The 17,566-nt window shown below is 42.0% G+C and overlaps 1 protein-coding gene across 2 annotated transcripts in view; it reads right to left on the reverse strand.

Annotated features, from left to right (window-relative positions):
• Window positions 1-17,566, reverse strand: part of TBC1D30 (TBC1 domain family member 30) — an 85,782-nt gene that overhangs the window by 46,802 nt on the left and 21,414 nt on the right. The window lies entirely within an intron of this gene.

Here is a 17,566-nt window from a genome sequence, read left to right on the forward strand (position 1 = left end):
TTTAATGTTTATCATTTATTTTTGAGAGAGAGAGAGAGAATGAGCAGGGGAGGGGCAGAGACAAAGGGAGACACAGTCCAAAGCAGGCTCCAGGCTCTGAGCTGTCAGCACAGAGCCCGATGCAGGGCTTGAATTCACCAACCATGAGATCATGACCTGAGCCCAAGTCGGAAGCTTACCTGACTGAGCCACCCAAGCGCCCCTACAGATCAGAAATTTTTAAGTTATGACCATGATATGAGAATTTAATTCCCAAGAGGAGTGGAAGTCCCACTTCTGGGTACCATATGAAAATGTACTTAAAACCCTGCAGCCAAGTCCACACAACCTCAGATACACAGCTAACCCAAAATTTTAGAAGTCATTATATTATTCCTCTTGGCCTCTGATTTTCTATGAAGTATTTTATTGCCTCAAAATAAGTGAAAGTGATGTAATACTGCCTGAGGTAGGTTTATGTTGACTACAGAAAGACACCTTTATATTTCTTTTATTCATTTATGCATTCATGAAATAAACATTCATTCATCAACCGCAGTTGGAAAGGCTTTATGCTATGGTCTGCGGGAAATAAAAGTATGAATTCAGTACATTCTCTACCCTCAAGGAACTTACCGTTTACTGAGGGAAGGACAAAATGGGTGGTGACAGGATGGTGTGAAAGGTTTAAAATACTATGTGAGTATTTAAAATATCATGTGAGTACGTGGAGGGATAGCCTTATCTTTACCTTACCCTAAGGACTGTGTATTCCAATGTTTTCCCAGGGATTTATTTCATTAAACTATTAGATTTCAACTGAAAACAAGCCAAGGACAAAGCTGATTTCTGCTCTTACAATTGTGGCGATTCGGCTCTTTGCTTCCACATCAGGAGTAGAGCTGGAAGACGCAGACCATTGCTTTAGGAAACGGTATCATTGTTCACCCTAGTCATGAGGAACTACTTAGCTTAGCCTTCCCAACCTTTTACACCAAACCATTCTATGGTTCCTTTGACCCAGTCAAGGGATATGAAAGGAGAGGGTTTCTGATACCTATTGATGCAAATTAGCGTGGCTTGCAAATACATGTTCATAGAGAGGAGAAGGGTCATGTCTTTAAGAAGAACGTGCTTAATTTTGATGGTGAGAAGAAAGAAGTATTGGAAAGAGAGATTAGAGTCCACATTAATGTTGGCATGGCTGGTCTGGGAGCCTCAGATCACTCAGAAGGTGTAGAATATGCAGGCTAATGAGGAAGTGTGTCAAAGCAGTCACGGCACCTAGTGTGGCCCTCCAGGGGACAATGTGATGTGTCACGGAAGTGCTGGCTCTGAAGGCAGGCAGACCAAGGTTAGAATTCCACTCACTAGCTTGATGTCTGCGGGCAAGTTGCTTAATTCCTAGCTTTCAGTTTCCTCATCTTTAGAATCAACGATACTGATTTGAGGTCCTGTGTGGAATTAAATGGCAAAATAATAGCAAAAGTCCAGAGTCTAGCACATAGTGGTACAAAGCAGGCACTCAATACATTTACATTTGGGCGTCCTTTTTTTCCTTAGTGTATGTTGTTACTGTACAGGATAAAGTTAAAATGGCCCGGAGGGCGGTCTACCCAAATATCTGCCCAGCAGAGGACCCAGGACCAGACCCACAGGAGAGTGTGACTGGCCAGAATACCTCACCGAGGTTCTGACCAGGTGTTCTTCCTTTGCATTCTTACCCTACTGCCCTCACTCACTTGATAAGACTATTAAGATTGGCAGGGTGCCTGGGTGGCTCAGTCATGTAAGCATCCAACTCTTGATTTTAGCACAGTTCCTGAGATGGAGCCCCACATCGGGCTGTGTGCTGACAGTACAGAGCCTGCTTGGGATTCTCTCTCCCCCTTTCTCTCTGCTCCTCCCCTTCTTGCTTTCTCTCTCTCAAAAAATAAATAAACATTAAAAAGAAAAAAGAATATTAAGATTAGCTTCATGTTTACTCCAAAGGACTGTATCAGAACTGCTAAATGGAAGTTACAGAGAGTCAGATACCAGCAAAATGTAAGAATGCTCTACCTGTAACAAAACCCAGAGCCTCAGGACGCCTTAAATGCCCTGTCCTTCAGAGTTCTCAGGCAAAAGCTACACACCCAGCAGACAGGAATACCCTCAATGGACATGTAAAATGAGGTATGGCTCAACAACTAATAACAGTGAAATAGCTTCAGTTTAACTGATACTCAAATTCTATTACTCTGTAAGAATCCCTCAATCCAATATAAATGTTTACCAACTGTAATGCACAGAGAATACAGGTGGAGTTATTATATTTTCAGGTAAGCTGCAATTTAAGCAAAAAGATCCTTTTGGCTTCAGTCCTCATTAAGAATACTTGTAAGATGTATTATTACACTTCCTTGGACTTCAAAAGACTATTCTGAACAAACTGAATTTTTATGTATTTATTAAGAATCTTACATTATCTTTAGATCATTACTCTCATTATATGAGAATGCAAGACACTACTGGAAAGGAATTCCAAATCATGTTAGGAGCTACATTAAAAGGAAAATGCATATCTCCTGAATTACATGGGTGACAGATACTTGGGGGTAAGAGGAAGTTTATGGTGTATCAATCAACACAGTCCTCAGTGTTTTCAAGGGTAGCATATCTGGTGACTTATTCATTTTTACCTTTACCTTCATAAAGATTTAGGAATACACCAGTGTGGGGCGCCTGGGTGGCTCAGTCATGATTTCACAGCTTGTGAGTTCAAGCCGACGTTGGGCTCTGTGCTGACAGCTCAGAGCCTGGAGCCCGCTTCAGGTTCTGTCTCCCTCTCTCTTTCTGCCCCTCCCCTGCTCGTGTACTGTCTCTCTCTCTCAAATATAAGTAACATTTTTAAAAAAGGAATATACCGGTGTATCCCTGGAAATGGTTATGTATGTGTTCTAGTCTTTGAAAGTCAACCTAAAGTTTGGGTAATAGAGAAAAACTCTTTTTTTTTTTAAATTTTTTTTTTTAATGTTTATTTATTTTTGAGAGACACAGACAGAGTGCAAGTGCGGGACGGGTAGAGAGAGAGGGAGACAGAATCCGAAGCAGGCTCTAGGCTCTGAGTGGTCAGCACAGAGCCTGACGCGGGGCTCAAACTCATGAACCATGAGTTCATGACCTGAGCCAAAGTCGGACGCTTAACCAACTGAGCCACCCAGGTGCGCCGGTAATAGAGAAAAACTCTTAAAGAAGCAGACAGCTTAATAAGTACACTTTCTATGTGTTTCTTCTCTTCTAGAAGCAATACAAATATGGTCTATTATACTCATGTACTTGATAGAGCAGTGCTGGCACCTTTAATTACCATTGTCTTTAGTCCCAGCTTATCACAGAGTCTCACTTGTTAGTGAGACTAACAGTATGTTAGTATGTTAACAGTATGTTAGTCTGGCCTGATGCCAGAATCAATTAGATATGCCAGCTCCTAGGGAGGAAATAGATTATATCTTAAAAAAAAAAAAAAAAAAAAGCAACCTCTGGTTTCTCTAAATTTTAAACCTTCCTGATACTTGAAAACTAAGTACCACAAAGTATTTTAGAAAACTTCTAAATAATTTTCCAGCATAGGGCTTGATACACCATAGGCACTTGGTAAATGTTTTTTGGTTTTTTTTTTCATTGCCTCTATGACACACAAAAGATATCAGATCACGATCCTGGATTGAACATTTTAAAATGGTACCTGCATGAGGACCTGAATGGAAATTTTTCCAAAGACCAAAGACATACAGATGGCCCACAAACACATGAAAAGATGCTCCACATCACTAATCATTAGGGAAATGCAAATCAAAACCACAATGAGATATCACATTACACCTGTCTGAATGGCTAAAATCAAAAAGACAAGAAGTAGCAAGTGTTGGCAGGGATGTGGAGAAAAAGAAACCCTCATGCACTGTTGATAGGAATGTAAATTGGTACAGCCACTGTAGAAAACAGTATAGAGGTTCCTTTAAAAATCAAAAATACGGGGGCCTGGGTGGCTCAGTCGGTTGACCATCCGACTTCAGCTCAGGTCATGATCTCACAGCTCGTGTGTTCGAGCCATGTGTCGGGCTCTGTGTGGACAGCTCGGAGCCTGGAGCCTGCTTTGGATTCTGTATCTCCCTCTCTCTCTCTCTGCTCCTCCCCCACTTGTGCTCTGTCTCTGTCTCAAAAATAAATAAACATTAAAAAAAACTTTTTAATCAAAAATAGAAATATCATACAATCCAATAATTCCACTACTGGGTATTTACCTAAAGAAAACAAAAACACTAATTCAAAAAGATATAGGCACCCCTACGTTTATTGCACCATTATTTACAACAGCCAAGATATAGAAGCAACGTAAGTGCCCACTGATAGACAAGTAAATAAGGAAGATGTAGCATTTAAATATACAATGGAATATTACACAGCCATAAAAAGGCCATTCTGTGACAACATGGATGGACCTAGAGGGTATTATACTAAATGAAATAAGTCAGACAGGGAAAGACAAATACTGTATGATTTCGCTCATATGTGGGATCTAAAAAACAAAATAAGTGAATAAACACACAAAAAGCAGAATCAAAACTATAGAGAACTAAGGGTTGCCAAAGGGAAAGGGGTGGGGACATGGGCAGAATGGATGAAGGAGAGTGAAAGATACAGGCTTCCAATAATGGAACAAGTAAGTCCTGCGGATAAAAGGCACAGCATAGGGCATACAGTGAGTGATACTGTAATAGCATTGCATAATGACAGACGGTAGCTACACTTGTGGTGAGCATGGCATAACGTATAGAGAAGTTGAATCACTATGTTGTACACCTGAAGCTGTAAACGCTGTGTGCCAACTATACTCAAATAAAAAACATCTTTAAACAATAAAATAAAAAATAAAAACGGTGCCTGCAGATTGTGGTAATCACTTTACAATATATGCATATATCAAATCATTATGTCAGACACCTAAAACTAATACGGTGTTATAGGTCAATTCTTTCTCTAAAAATAATTTTTTACACACGGTACCTGCCTTAGCACCTGTATTCCATATGCCACACTTCTCCCACCCCCCCCCCAGCTGATTCAGCTATGCCTTTGAATTATTTATAAGCACATCTTCTCCTCTCAATAGATCATAAACTCCTTTGAGCATAGGGACTAAGTCTTATTCATTGTTGTATGTCCCCCCCCTCCCCTGCCCGCAGCTAGCATGGGACTCTGTACACATTTGGTACTCAGTACATGAATGTTAAAAATAAACAACATCATAAATTCATCATGTCAGGAAGAGAGCCATACCTTCCCACTCATTGAAAAAGAGCTTTTTATTCAACTACAAGAGACATAAGCAGATGTGTTTATAAACAGTTATTTTGACTGACATTTGTACAAAGCACAAAAAAAATCCCCAAACACTATTCTTAGTCTCCCTGACAAGTTTCCAAAACATGTAATGCTCAAATGTCACATACTTGCTCTGCTTATCAGGTGAAAGATGCTCTTAAAATACTAGCTATCAAGGCAGTCAGCATAGTATAGCCAAAAAGCACAGACTCCAGAACCAGCTGTCTGGACTTGAAACCTGGCTCTACCACTCAGGGGCAATGTAACTTGGGTAAGTGAATGGTCTCAGTTTCCTCATCCATAAAATGGGACAATTAAAGTACCTACTTAATAGGAGCTATTCTAACAATCCAATGATGCAGGTAAAGCACTTACTATACCATCTGGCCCACGGTAAGCTCTATATAAATATGACCTACTATTTTATTTATTTTTATTTTTTTAATATAACTTATTGTCAAGTTAGCTAACATACAGTGTGTAAAGTGTGCTCTTGGTTTTCGGAATTCCCATGGTTCATCACTTACATACAACACCCAGTGCTCATCCCAACAAGTGCCCCCCTCAATGCCCATCACCCATTTTCCCCTCTCCCCCACTGTCCCCCCATTAACCCTCAGTTTATTCTCTCTTTTTAAGAGTCTCTTATGGTTTGCCTCCCTCCCTTTCTGTTTGTAACTATTTTTTCCCCTTCCTCAAGGAAAGACATTTTAAACTATTACATCAATATTGCTACAGATTACAAATGATGCCGCCAGGTCACTCTAGCTTCTTTGCTCTTTAATTATGTTACCACCCATTCTGGAATGGATTTTAGTGTAAAATTAGTCTAGGAAGCCCATAAAAGAGAACATTAATTTAAATTGACAAATTGCTCACATTTTTAATCATCTTGATTTTTTTAACATGTTACTTGAGGAGAAGTCTCTTCAATGCAGACAAGTTAATCCTTCCCTGCTCTTCATAAATTAATAAAGCCCCAGCATTATTTACCCAACAGCCACTTGCCCTACAAGATCACTACAACCAGGAAATCAATCTTTCACAGCACAGTTTAAGTAAGCAATTTTCTTCTCAGTCTTTCCATTCCTCCAATACTATAACTTTTTAAATAATGCATGCAAGTTTCTGAAATTTGGCTCCATCATTTTATTTTAAAGAGTTTTCCCAAATGTAGCCCATCATTTGGTAGAAAGTTCTGGTCTTTCAATAAATTTTGATTTGCAATGTAAGTAAGTTTTATGGTGTGCTCTACATTCTTACATGTTTTAACACTAATTCCTCGAGCTGGAGGTGGCAAAGACATCCAGGAAGGAGAAATACCTTGTCCAAAAAAATCATTTTTCTAAGTCTGTCAATTTACCAGGACTATATTTTCGAAAGCAGATGCACAAAGAAAGAAGCAAGGATAAAAGTGGGACAACTAATAGCAACAACTACCATGTACCAATTGTCTACTATGAATCAACACTAAACTAGGTACTCTAATTATCTCATTTTACCAAAAAGGTAGCAATTATCTTCCAAGAAATGGGGAGCGAAAGGGCAGTGTATGCATATATCATCAGGGTAATTGTTTTACTAAGCATAAGAAACAAATGACTAAAAGAAAATACAATCAGGGGCTCCTGGGTGGCTCAGTCAGTTAAGCGTTCAACTCTTGGTTTCAGCTCAGGTCGCGATCTCACAGTTTGTGGGTTTGAGCCCCGCATCAGGCTCTGCACTGACAGTACAGAGCCTGCTTGGGATTCTCTCTCTTCCTCTCTCTCTCCCCCTCCCCCACTCAATGCTGTCCCTCTCTTTCTCTCAAAATAAATAAACTTTAAAAAAAGAAAAAAGAGGGGCGCCTGGATGGCTCAGCCGGTTGGGCGTCAGACTTCGGCTCAGGTCATGATCTCGCAGTTCCTGAGTTCGAGCCCCGCGTCGGGCTCTTTGCTGACCGCTCAGAGCCTGAAGCCTGCTTCGGATTCTGTGTCTCCCTCTCTCTACCCCTTCCCCGCTCATGCTCTGTCTCTCTCTCTGTCTCTCAAAGATGAATAAACGTTTAAAAAAATTAAAAAAAGAAAATACAATCAAATACAGTTAATTCTGGGTGGTGAGAATGTGGGAGCCTACTATATTTTTCCTTGCACTTTTCTGACTTTTATTCCCTAAGAAGGAACCAAGGAAGGAAAGAAAGGAGGAATAAACAAGCAAACCAACTAAGAGGTGAAATAACTTTCCAAAGGTCATACAAATAATAAAGCGGAGCTGGGATTTGAACCCAGGTCTGTCTCACTCTAAAGTCATGCTCTATCCACTAAGCCAATGAAATATAACCAGATATTTTTATCTAAGCAGGGTCAAAAACATTTTGGAAGTTGTGAAAGACTTGCTTACAGCCCCATTTATGTTACCAAAACTGAGTAAGATACCCATCATTTCCCCAAACTCCCCCTCTTCTATTAATCTACTAAAACAAAGTACTGGTACAGGTAACAAAGCATCTGCTTCAGCAAGGTTAGCTCAGCACAGCAGTGAACCAAAACAAACAAACAAACAACATGATGCCGGAGCAAACAAGTGAGGTTCTTAGGCTAGGATTATAGAAAACCAGCTGTATCTTTTAGGACACATGATGGGGCATGCAGGAGTTAATTAGTGCCCACGGAGAGATGGGCTTGGTGGAGACCGCATGGGGCATGCCCTTCTGCATCAGGTCGCCCCACAACTCACCCAGGGAAAATGTTGGCCACCTTAAAGTTCCCCGAGAAACTGCAGATATGATTGATCTCTAAAAATAATTTGCCGAATGTGAAACAGGAAACAGGAAGCTGGTTAATTAGCTGAGAAAGCAACAAATTAAAGACCCTCTCCATAGAGAGAAAAATGGTAAATGATGCGGACTCAGGGTATAATCAGTCTTGAGTGATGTTCGGGCCATTGTTGCGTTCCCTCATGTGCAAGGAGCAGCTGTTGTAATTACTACGTCTCGGAGTCAGGATGACATTTGAGATGATTCAAACCAAATTGCCCAGACTTTTAAAAACGTGTTTGAAAACTCTTGCACAATATCACACACGGTAGCAAAATCTCATTAACTACTTACTAATGTTGAAGCTTTGACGCAGTGAGTCAACCCCTCAGATGCTCCCTTGCCATATGTCCAACATTTGCATTACAAAATTTGGTGTACAATTTAATCTGAAATGAACTTTAGTCAAACAGAAATGCTTAGGATACTTCACCAACCCACCTGGTCCTCATCTAGGTGAGTTGGAACCACATAGAGGGATGCTATGGGCAGCAAATTCATCTATGGCTGACTCTCCCAGAAAGGAAAAATTAGATTAGGCCAGTGATGTGAGCTTACCTTCCACCTCCAAAGCTTTATGGCTTCCTAATAGGAAGGACAGTTGAGCTCTAAAACAGATTACTAGGGTCTAACAGAAATGACTGTCAGCAATTTTCAGGGGAAGAAGTCCAAAGAATACTCGAGGACAATGCTGTCTAAGACTTAATTCGATAGTCAGCCGTTTCTTGTGTCCTTCCCTGTTGTAGCTTTCTCCTACGTTACCCTGAAACCTTCCGGTAAGTGTGTCACTGACAACCAGTGCCACATGCCTGTGGTACACCGGGGAATGACAAAGGAGGAACAGGTGGAGAGTGAAGGAAAGGAATGAGGAGGAAAGATGCACTGTGAGGGCGGAGAGCACATAGCAATGGAGAAATCGGACGGCTGAATCAGAATGGATGTGAAAGGCAGACCTACCAACAAGGGCTGTTGGGAGCCAGGGCTACATTTTGCTATTGGTTGTCTCTAGTCCCAGAGGTCACTCTTCATTTCTCCGTGGCCTTGCAACCGTGGGAGGTGTGTGGAGGGGAAGAGCAGGAATGAACGGTAAGGCAGGGGGGCTTTGTACTGAACAGAACATGGGAGGGCGACTGCCAGAGAATCCCCCTTTCTCTGACTGCAACAGCTGAGAACGTGGAAGATAAAGACCTGGAGGGAAGGAGAAAGAACACAAGGAAGAGGGAGAGGACAACATTCCATCGGGAGATCCCACATTCCACGAGGCACAGTAGCAAGCCTTCAGACTGGACCTGTAGCAATACTGATCAGAAACCACAAACAAGTGGGTGGGTATGAATCATGACTCACAGAGGCAGAGGGAAGCCATAGAAGCAGTTTTAAGTGAGGAAAAACAAGTCACAAGATCAAAGCTGAGGAGACCAGAACAGGACACAAAGCAGATGCATAGAGAAAAATGGTTCAGGATGAAGACTGTAAAGAATTCAGGGCATTAAAGGTGTATTTTTTGATGTAATGCTATATGAATGGCACAAGGGCAGGCTTGCAATGTTTACAGTTTATTTATTTTTGCGAGAGAGAGAGAGAGAGAGAGTATGGGGAGGGACAGAGAGAGTCCCAAGCAGGCTCCGTGCTGTCAGCTCAGAGTCCAACATGCAGCTCATTTCCTGATCGTGAGATCCTGACCTGAACCAAAATCCAGAGTCGGACACTTAACCGACTGAGCCACCCAGGCGCCCCAAGACTTGCCATGTTTAAGAAGTCAGAGCTACTCCATATTTGCAGCAGCACTATTTGCAATAGCCAAGGGGCGAGAGCAATCCAAGTGCCCATCCACAGATGAATGAATAAACAAAATGTGGCCTATATGTACAGAGGAACATTATTCAGCCTTTAAAAGGAAGGAAATTCTGGGGTGCCTCAGTGGCTCAGTCGATTAAGTGTCCGACTCTGGATTTTGGCTCAGGTCATGATCTCACAGTTTGTGAGATCAAACCCCACATTGGGTTCTGCATGGACAGTGAGGAGCCTGCTTGAGATTCTCTCTCCCTCTCTCTGCCCCTCCCCTGCTTGCACTTTCTCTCAAAATAAATAAACTTCAAAAAAACTTTTTTAATAAACAAAACAAAGCAAAAGACAGGGACACCTGGGCAGCTCAGCTGGTTAAGCGTCCGACTTGGGCTCGGGTCATGATCTCATGATTCGCGAGTTTGAGCCCCGCGTCGGGTTCTGTGCTGACAGTGCAGAGCCTGGAGCCTGTTTCAGACTCTGTGTCTCCCTTTCTCTCTGCCGTCCCCTGCTCACACTCTGTCTCTCTCTCTCTCAAAGATAAATAAACATTTAAAAAAGTGGTTTTTTTTAAAGACAAATAATGAATGGTGGTTTACAGGGTCTGGGTAGAGGGAGAAATGGGAACTTAATGTTTAGTGGATGTGGTTTTGCAAGATGAATACCACTGAAATACACCCTTAAAAATTAAGATGGTAAAGTTATATGTAATTTAGCACAGTAAAAAAAGAAAATGAGGGTCGCCTAGGTGGCTCAGTTGGCTAAGCGTCCGACTTCGGCTCAGGTCAAAACCCTGCAGTTCACAAGTTTGAACCTTGCATCAGGCTCTGTGCTGACAGCTCAGGGCCTGGAGCCTGCTTCGGATTCTGTGTCTCCCTCGCCCTCTGCCCCTCCCCCGCTCACACAGTCTCTTTCTCTCTCAAAAATAAACATTAAAAATAAATTAAAAATAAATAAATAAGGGACACCTGGGTGGCTCAATCAGTTAAGCGTCCGACTTCAGCTCAGGGCATGATCTCACGGTTTGTGAGTTCGAGCCCCGCGTCGGGCTCTGTGCTGACAGCTCAGAGCCTGCAGCCTGTTTCAGATTCTGGATCTCCCTCTCCCTGCCCCTCCCCTGCTCGTGCTCTGTATCTCTCTGTCCCTCAACAATAAATAAATGTAAAAAAATTTTTTTAATAAGTAAATATTTAAAAGAAGAGAGATGCCTTTAAAAACACACACATGCACAGATGCAGATTAGCACTTTGGTGTCCAGCAGTTTCGAATATATTCCCCTTATAGCAGTATCTTCCAAGATACAGTACGTCTTTGATAAAAATTTTCGAGCCTCTACCGTATACAAGCAATGTGTTAGACACTGGGAACATCAAGACTGGTAAAGCAGAGTCCAATGTAAGATACAGACCAGGAAATAAACTATGGCAATTCTATGTGACCAGGATGACCCTGAAAAGAGTGAGCATCTAATTCAGACTATGTAGTCAAAGGTACTTGGCAGGAGGGGCACCTGGGTGGCTAAGTCAGTTAAGGGTCCGACTCTTGGTTTCAGCTCAGGTCATGATCTCAACAGTTGTGACATCGAGCCCCACGTCAGGCTCTGCACTGGAGCCTGCTTAATATTTTCTCCATTTCCTTCTGCCTCTCTCTCTCTCTCTCTCTCTCTCAAAAAAAAAGTACTTGGCAGGAGAGATGATGCCTCAGCTGCACCCTAAAAATAGAAGTTACCACATAGAGGTAGTGAAAAAAAGAGTACCAGACAAGGGGAAATAGTTGTGGCTGGAAAAAATATGGTGAGTTGTTGTTGTTGTTTTTTAATGTTTATTTTATTTTTGAGAGAGACAGAGCATGAGCCGTGGAGGGGCAGAGAGAGAGAGAGGCAGATACAGAATCGGAAGCAGGCTCCAGGCTCCAAGCTGTCAGCACAGAGCCCGACATAGGGCTCAAACCCACAAACTGTGAGATCATCACCTGAGCTGACGTCAGACACCTAACTGAGCCACCCCATCACCCTGAGAATGTGGTGAGTTTTAAGCACCTCATGTAACTCCTCCTGCTTGGAGCACAGAATGGGAAGTGATTTGAAGGAGAGGAAGGTAGAGAGTCAAACAGCATCCACACATCAACAATGAAAATGATTTTTCTGGACAGCGATAAACCAGTTGATGGAAGGATGCTTTAGCTTTTGATCCATGAGTAATTTTGTGGGGGGAAAATGCCATGGATGGCATATTAGGACAAAAACAGAATAGGAGTTGAGAGGAAACGCAGCACCAATTACCCATGTGGCCATAAGCATCTGTGTGTGTGTGTGTGTGTGTGTGCACGCATGCATGTGCATTAAAATACACCTAAATTTACCGTGTTAACCATTCTCAGTCTACAGTTCTGTAGCGTTAAGTGCATTCACACTGTTGTACGACCATCTCCAGAACTCTTTTTCCCAAACTAAAACTCTATACCTATTAAACAATAACTCCCTCTTCCTCCCTCTCCCCAGGCCCTGGCAATCACCATTGTGCTTTATACCTCTACAATTCTGGCTACTCTGGTGCCTCATGTAAGTGGAATCATATAGCATTTGCCTTTTTGTGATAGTGTTATTTCATTTAGCATAATGTCCTCAAGGTTCGTCCATGTTGTGACATGTGTCAGAATTTCCTTCATTTTGGGGCACCTGGGTGGCTCAGTTGGTTGAGTGTCCAACTTCGGCTCAGGTCATGCTCTCACAGTTCGTGGGTTCAAGCCCTGCGTTGGGCTCTGTGCTGACAGCTCAGAGTCTGGAGCCTGCTTTGGATTCTGTGTCTCCCTCTCTCTCTGCCGCTTCCCAGCTTGCGTTCCGTCTCTCCCTCTCAAAAATAAATACACATTAAAAAAAAAAAAAGAATGTCCTTCCTTTTTAAGACTGAACTATGTTTTACTGTCTATATATACCACATTTTCGTTTATCTGTTCTTCCACTGATGAACACTCAAGTTGCTCCCACCTTTGGGCTATGGTAAATAACGTTGCAATGAACATGGGTATACAAATATGTCTTCCAGACCCTACTTACAATTCTTTTGGGCATATACCCAGAAGTAGAATTGCTGGATCATATGATAGTTCTATTTTTAATTTTTTAAGGAACCATCATACTGTTTTCCATAGCAGCAACACCCTTTAACTTCCCACTAACAACGTACAAGGGCTTCAGTGTTTTCCACATTCTTGTGAACACTCGTTATTTTCCAGATTTTCCTTTTTTTATGGAAGCCTTCTTAACAGGTGTAAGGTACATCTTGTTTGAGCATTCAATTTCACCGTCTGTAAAATGAGCACATTGGATTAAATGATCCTGAAGGGTCTGAAATTTCATTCTATGAATTCAGGGGAGAATTCGGTTGATTTCCTGGGAAAACTCAGCAAGGTCATTTAATCACTCTGAGACTCACATTCCCTAACTATATTCACAGCACTGACACACACTCTGGATGTGCTTTCAAGTTAAACACAGACTGAAATTCAAGTGCAAGGAGTATTAACTTAATGGGACAATTTAAGAGAGCCTGGTCCCAGCCGTCCATGGGGAGGGCACTGGATGCTGAAGTTGATTGGTCCACGTATGCACACTGTTGTACAACCATCTCCAGAACTTTTTTTCCCAAACGAAAACTCTATACCCACTAAACAATAACCCCCCCTTCCTCCCTCTCCCCTGGAGCACGCTTCACTGTTCACCCCACACGCAGGTCGGGGGGGGGGGGATTATTCACAGTGACTATAATAGAGACACCTTCTAACTCATTGCTCAACATTCACTTATATAAAGGGATAGAACTGCAACTCAATTAAAAAATGACCAGACTGGGATGGCAGACAGAAGAGGTCATTACCTCCAAGAAATCTGTTATGTTTTCTGGTGTGGAGTGAGTTCTTCCCAAATACAGCAAATAAAACTCTGAACGGGGAAACATATTTTCTCAATGGGACACTTCGAAGAGTCACCAGTTAGTCCCTGGGGAAGAATACTGTGCTTACAAACAGGTAAACAAAGACAAGAAGGACGATCTGTAGAAAAAAAACAGTAATATCACAAACAGAACCCAGGACTCCTGAACTCACAGCCCAATAGGCTTCACAAATTTAGCTCCTCCTCTAAAAGGAGGATTATTATTATCATTACATCTTTCCAAGAACAACAAAAATCAAAAATCCATCAATATGGCTGTGTATATATTGTTTAGCTCCACCAACGTTCAGGTCTTTTTGTAGGAGTACTGGCACATTGAGAAACTGGTGTGGGAACCAAACATGAGAAGCCTCCTTAATGTTCTATCAAGACTCATCACCCAACACCTGAAAACCACAAGGGTTAAAGGTGGAGTATCTCATACTTTCTGTGGCTGATCTTGGGACAATTAGGGCAGAAAAAGCTCAGAGAAGGCCACCAACAAGGGCTGAAAGAGGTTTGTCCCAAAAGAGTCACAATGTATGGAGAAAACAAGGAAATGACTTTTGTGCCTTCTTTTCCATTCGTTTTTAATTATATCACATACTGATTCTGGAAACTGTGTGATCTGACAAAGCAGAAAACTGCTGGATATGAGAAAGACTGAGCAGGAAGGAGGGGGTCCAAGCCCTGGATCAGGAAAAGGAGCAAGCCTGCCCTCTGGTGGACATCCTGAGTAGTGGCAGCAAGACCTGAAAATGACACTTTTTTTTCTTTTTTTTTTTTTTAAGCAGGCTTCAAGGGGGTAGGGGGCAGGGCTTGAATTCACAACCCTAAGACCAAGACCTGAGCGAAGAACAAGAGTCCAGTGCACTTACCGGACTGAGCCACCCTGGCGCCCCAAGAATGAGACCCTTTCTGTCTGCACCTTTAGCTGGAGGATTGAGACACACAAAAAGCCAAGGCACCTATCTACAAGTTTCATGCATATCAGAAACTTTATGGGAGAGATCACAGGCCAAATGGCAAACTCTGATGTTGCCTTAGTGGAACTGTGTTGTGAAGGAAATGCTGAATGAGACCAAAAAAGAGCACTGTCTAAAAGGCTAGGCATGGGCTGTGATGTGCATTCATTAGAAGCTATTCTTTCCCAACAGACAAAGAGATAGATAGACAACTTTTTAAGAGAGAGAGAGAGAGAGAGAGAGAGAGAGAGAGACCACGTGCCTGCACAAGCAGGGAGGGGTAGAGAGAGAGCAAGAGAATCTTAAGCAGGCTCCACCCCCCCCCCCCCCAGCTTGGTGCCTGACATGGGGCTCAGTCTGAGGGCCGTGAGATCATGACCTGAACTTTTATCAAGAGCTGGTCACTTCACTGACTGAGCCACCTGGTGCCCCTCAAAACATTACTTCTACAGAGTCCATTACTAACACCTACCTGTTCATGCCCTTACCAGAAAAAAAAAAAAAAAAATGATGTTACATTACTATTCAATGATATATAATCCATTGAAAGTAAAAATCAGGACAAAAACCCCAAGCAGCAGGTAGGAAAAGACTTCTGACATCCTGAGGAGGGAGATAGGGTCAGATACATATTTAGAATTGGGTAAGTAAACTTTTACAATGCTGTTGAGGAAATAAAGACAATACAGCTGAATTATCTGTATTTGCTATTGTTCTGTGGCCTGATACATAAATTTTCAAACAGTTTTTTGGACTTTCTAATTAGAATGATAGAACCTAATTTTTCCCTACTCACTCCATTCTCGCATAGAAATAAGACTGTATTAACATTATCAATTGATAAGTACGTCCTGGCCAAACAGCCAAACTCTCAAATAAGCTTTCAATCTAGCTAGGAAGGCAGTTCATATAAACTAGTGCCCTGTGTTCTGTTAACAGTTACACTAGATTAATTATGAGGTCCCCTCTAGCTCCAAAATTCTAAGATGTTATAATTACACAAAATTCCTGCACATTTACTAATGACAAAGTTCCAACCTCAACCATCCCAATACTGTTCCTTCCTGATCAGTCCCTTTCCCATATGTCAGAGTGATGAATCCAAATCTGCACTGCTGTTCACAAGCTCCGCGCCTACTCTGCCTGTCCCCCTCACTTCCATCATCAAGTCACCTGCCTCACACATGCACGGTGACTTTGACCGAACCTCTTAATTTATCCCACCAACACACCCACCCAGCTATCCATCCAACAGACCTTCTATGAGCTCATTGCAATGCCAAGCATTGTAACAGATGCTGAGGACAAAAAGGTGAATGATATAGCCTCTCCCTCAGGAGATCTATGTCAAATGGCCAGGGGAAGGAAATAAATAGATGTATAAAGAAACAAATTACCACTATATATATGTATATACATACATGTGTGTGTGTGTGTGTATATATACATACATATACATATACATATATATACATATATGTATATGTATATGTGTATGTATATGTATATATGTATACATATATATGTATATATACGTATATATGTGTATGTATATGTATATATGTATACATATATATGTATATATACGTATATATGTGTATATATATACGTGTATATACATATACACGTATATATACATATATACGTATACATATATATATATATATATATATATATATATATATATATACGGTAAAATGTTATTGGTGCTATAATAGAACTAAGGATAAGGAATGATGGAATTAAGAGGAGGAAGGGGTGCCTGGGTGGCGCAGTCGGTTAAGCGTCCGACTTCAGCCAGGTCACGATCTCGCGGTCCGTGAGTTCGAGCCCCGCGTCAGGCTCTGGGCTGATGGCTCGGAGCCTGGAGCCTGTTTCCGATTCTGTGTCTCCCTCTCTCTCTGCCCCTCCCCCGTTCATGCTCTGTCTCTCTCTGTCCCAAAAAATAAATAAACGTTGAAAAAAAATTAAAAAAAAAAAAAAAAAGAGGAGGAAAAGGTTAATCAATAATAACCAATGGGGACACAGAAAAGGCTCCATGCAAGGAAGTCGGGCCAAGCCTAGTTCTCAATCCATCTCACCACATCACCAAAAGACTTTGGAAAGACTATAACACCCTTGCCTTTTAAATCAATGGGGCTTCTGTCTCCAGCATTCTACTGAAACAGAAACTCCTCTCCATCACTTTTTTTTAAATTTTTATTTATTTGAGAGAGAGAGAGAGGGAGAACACGAGTGAGGGAAGAGAAGAGAAAGAGGAAGAGAGAGAATCCCTGTGGGGAATAAGCTTAGGAATTGCCTGAGCTTGCACCCATGGGTTAACAAGGCATATAGGAGGAGTGCCTGGGTAGCTCAGTTGGTTAAACGTCCGACTTCAGCTCAGGTCACGAGTTTGAGCCCCACCGTCAGGCTCTGTGCTGACAGCTCGGAGCCTGGAGCCTGCTTTGGATTCTGTGTCTCCCTCTCTCTGCCCCTCCCCCACTCACATTCTGTCTCTCTCTCAAAAAATAAATAATAAAAGAAAAAAAAAGGCATATAGGAATGAAGGCATATAGGAAGCCTCAGGATGAAAGCATCCAAGATTAGGTATTCAGGGTGGAAGCACCCCCCACTTTAGTACAATAACAGAAAGCTGCTTTCACAGGAGGGAAGGACCAGTATCGGGGTAAACAGGGCTATCGACCACAGCAAGGCAAAGTTGCCCAGAGCAGAGCTTATTAGCGAAAGAAAGGTGCCTCGCTGACC

Source organism: Puma concolor, chromosome B4, assembly GCF_028749965.1.
Source record: "Puma concolor isolate L17-30 chromosome B4, mPumCon1.1.hap2, whole genome shotgun sequence".
Classification (NCBI taxonomy): domain Eukaryota; kingdom Metazoa; phylum Chordata; class Mammalia; order Carnivora; family Felidae; genus Puma; species Puma concolor.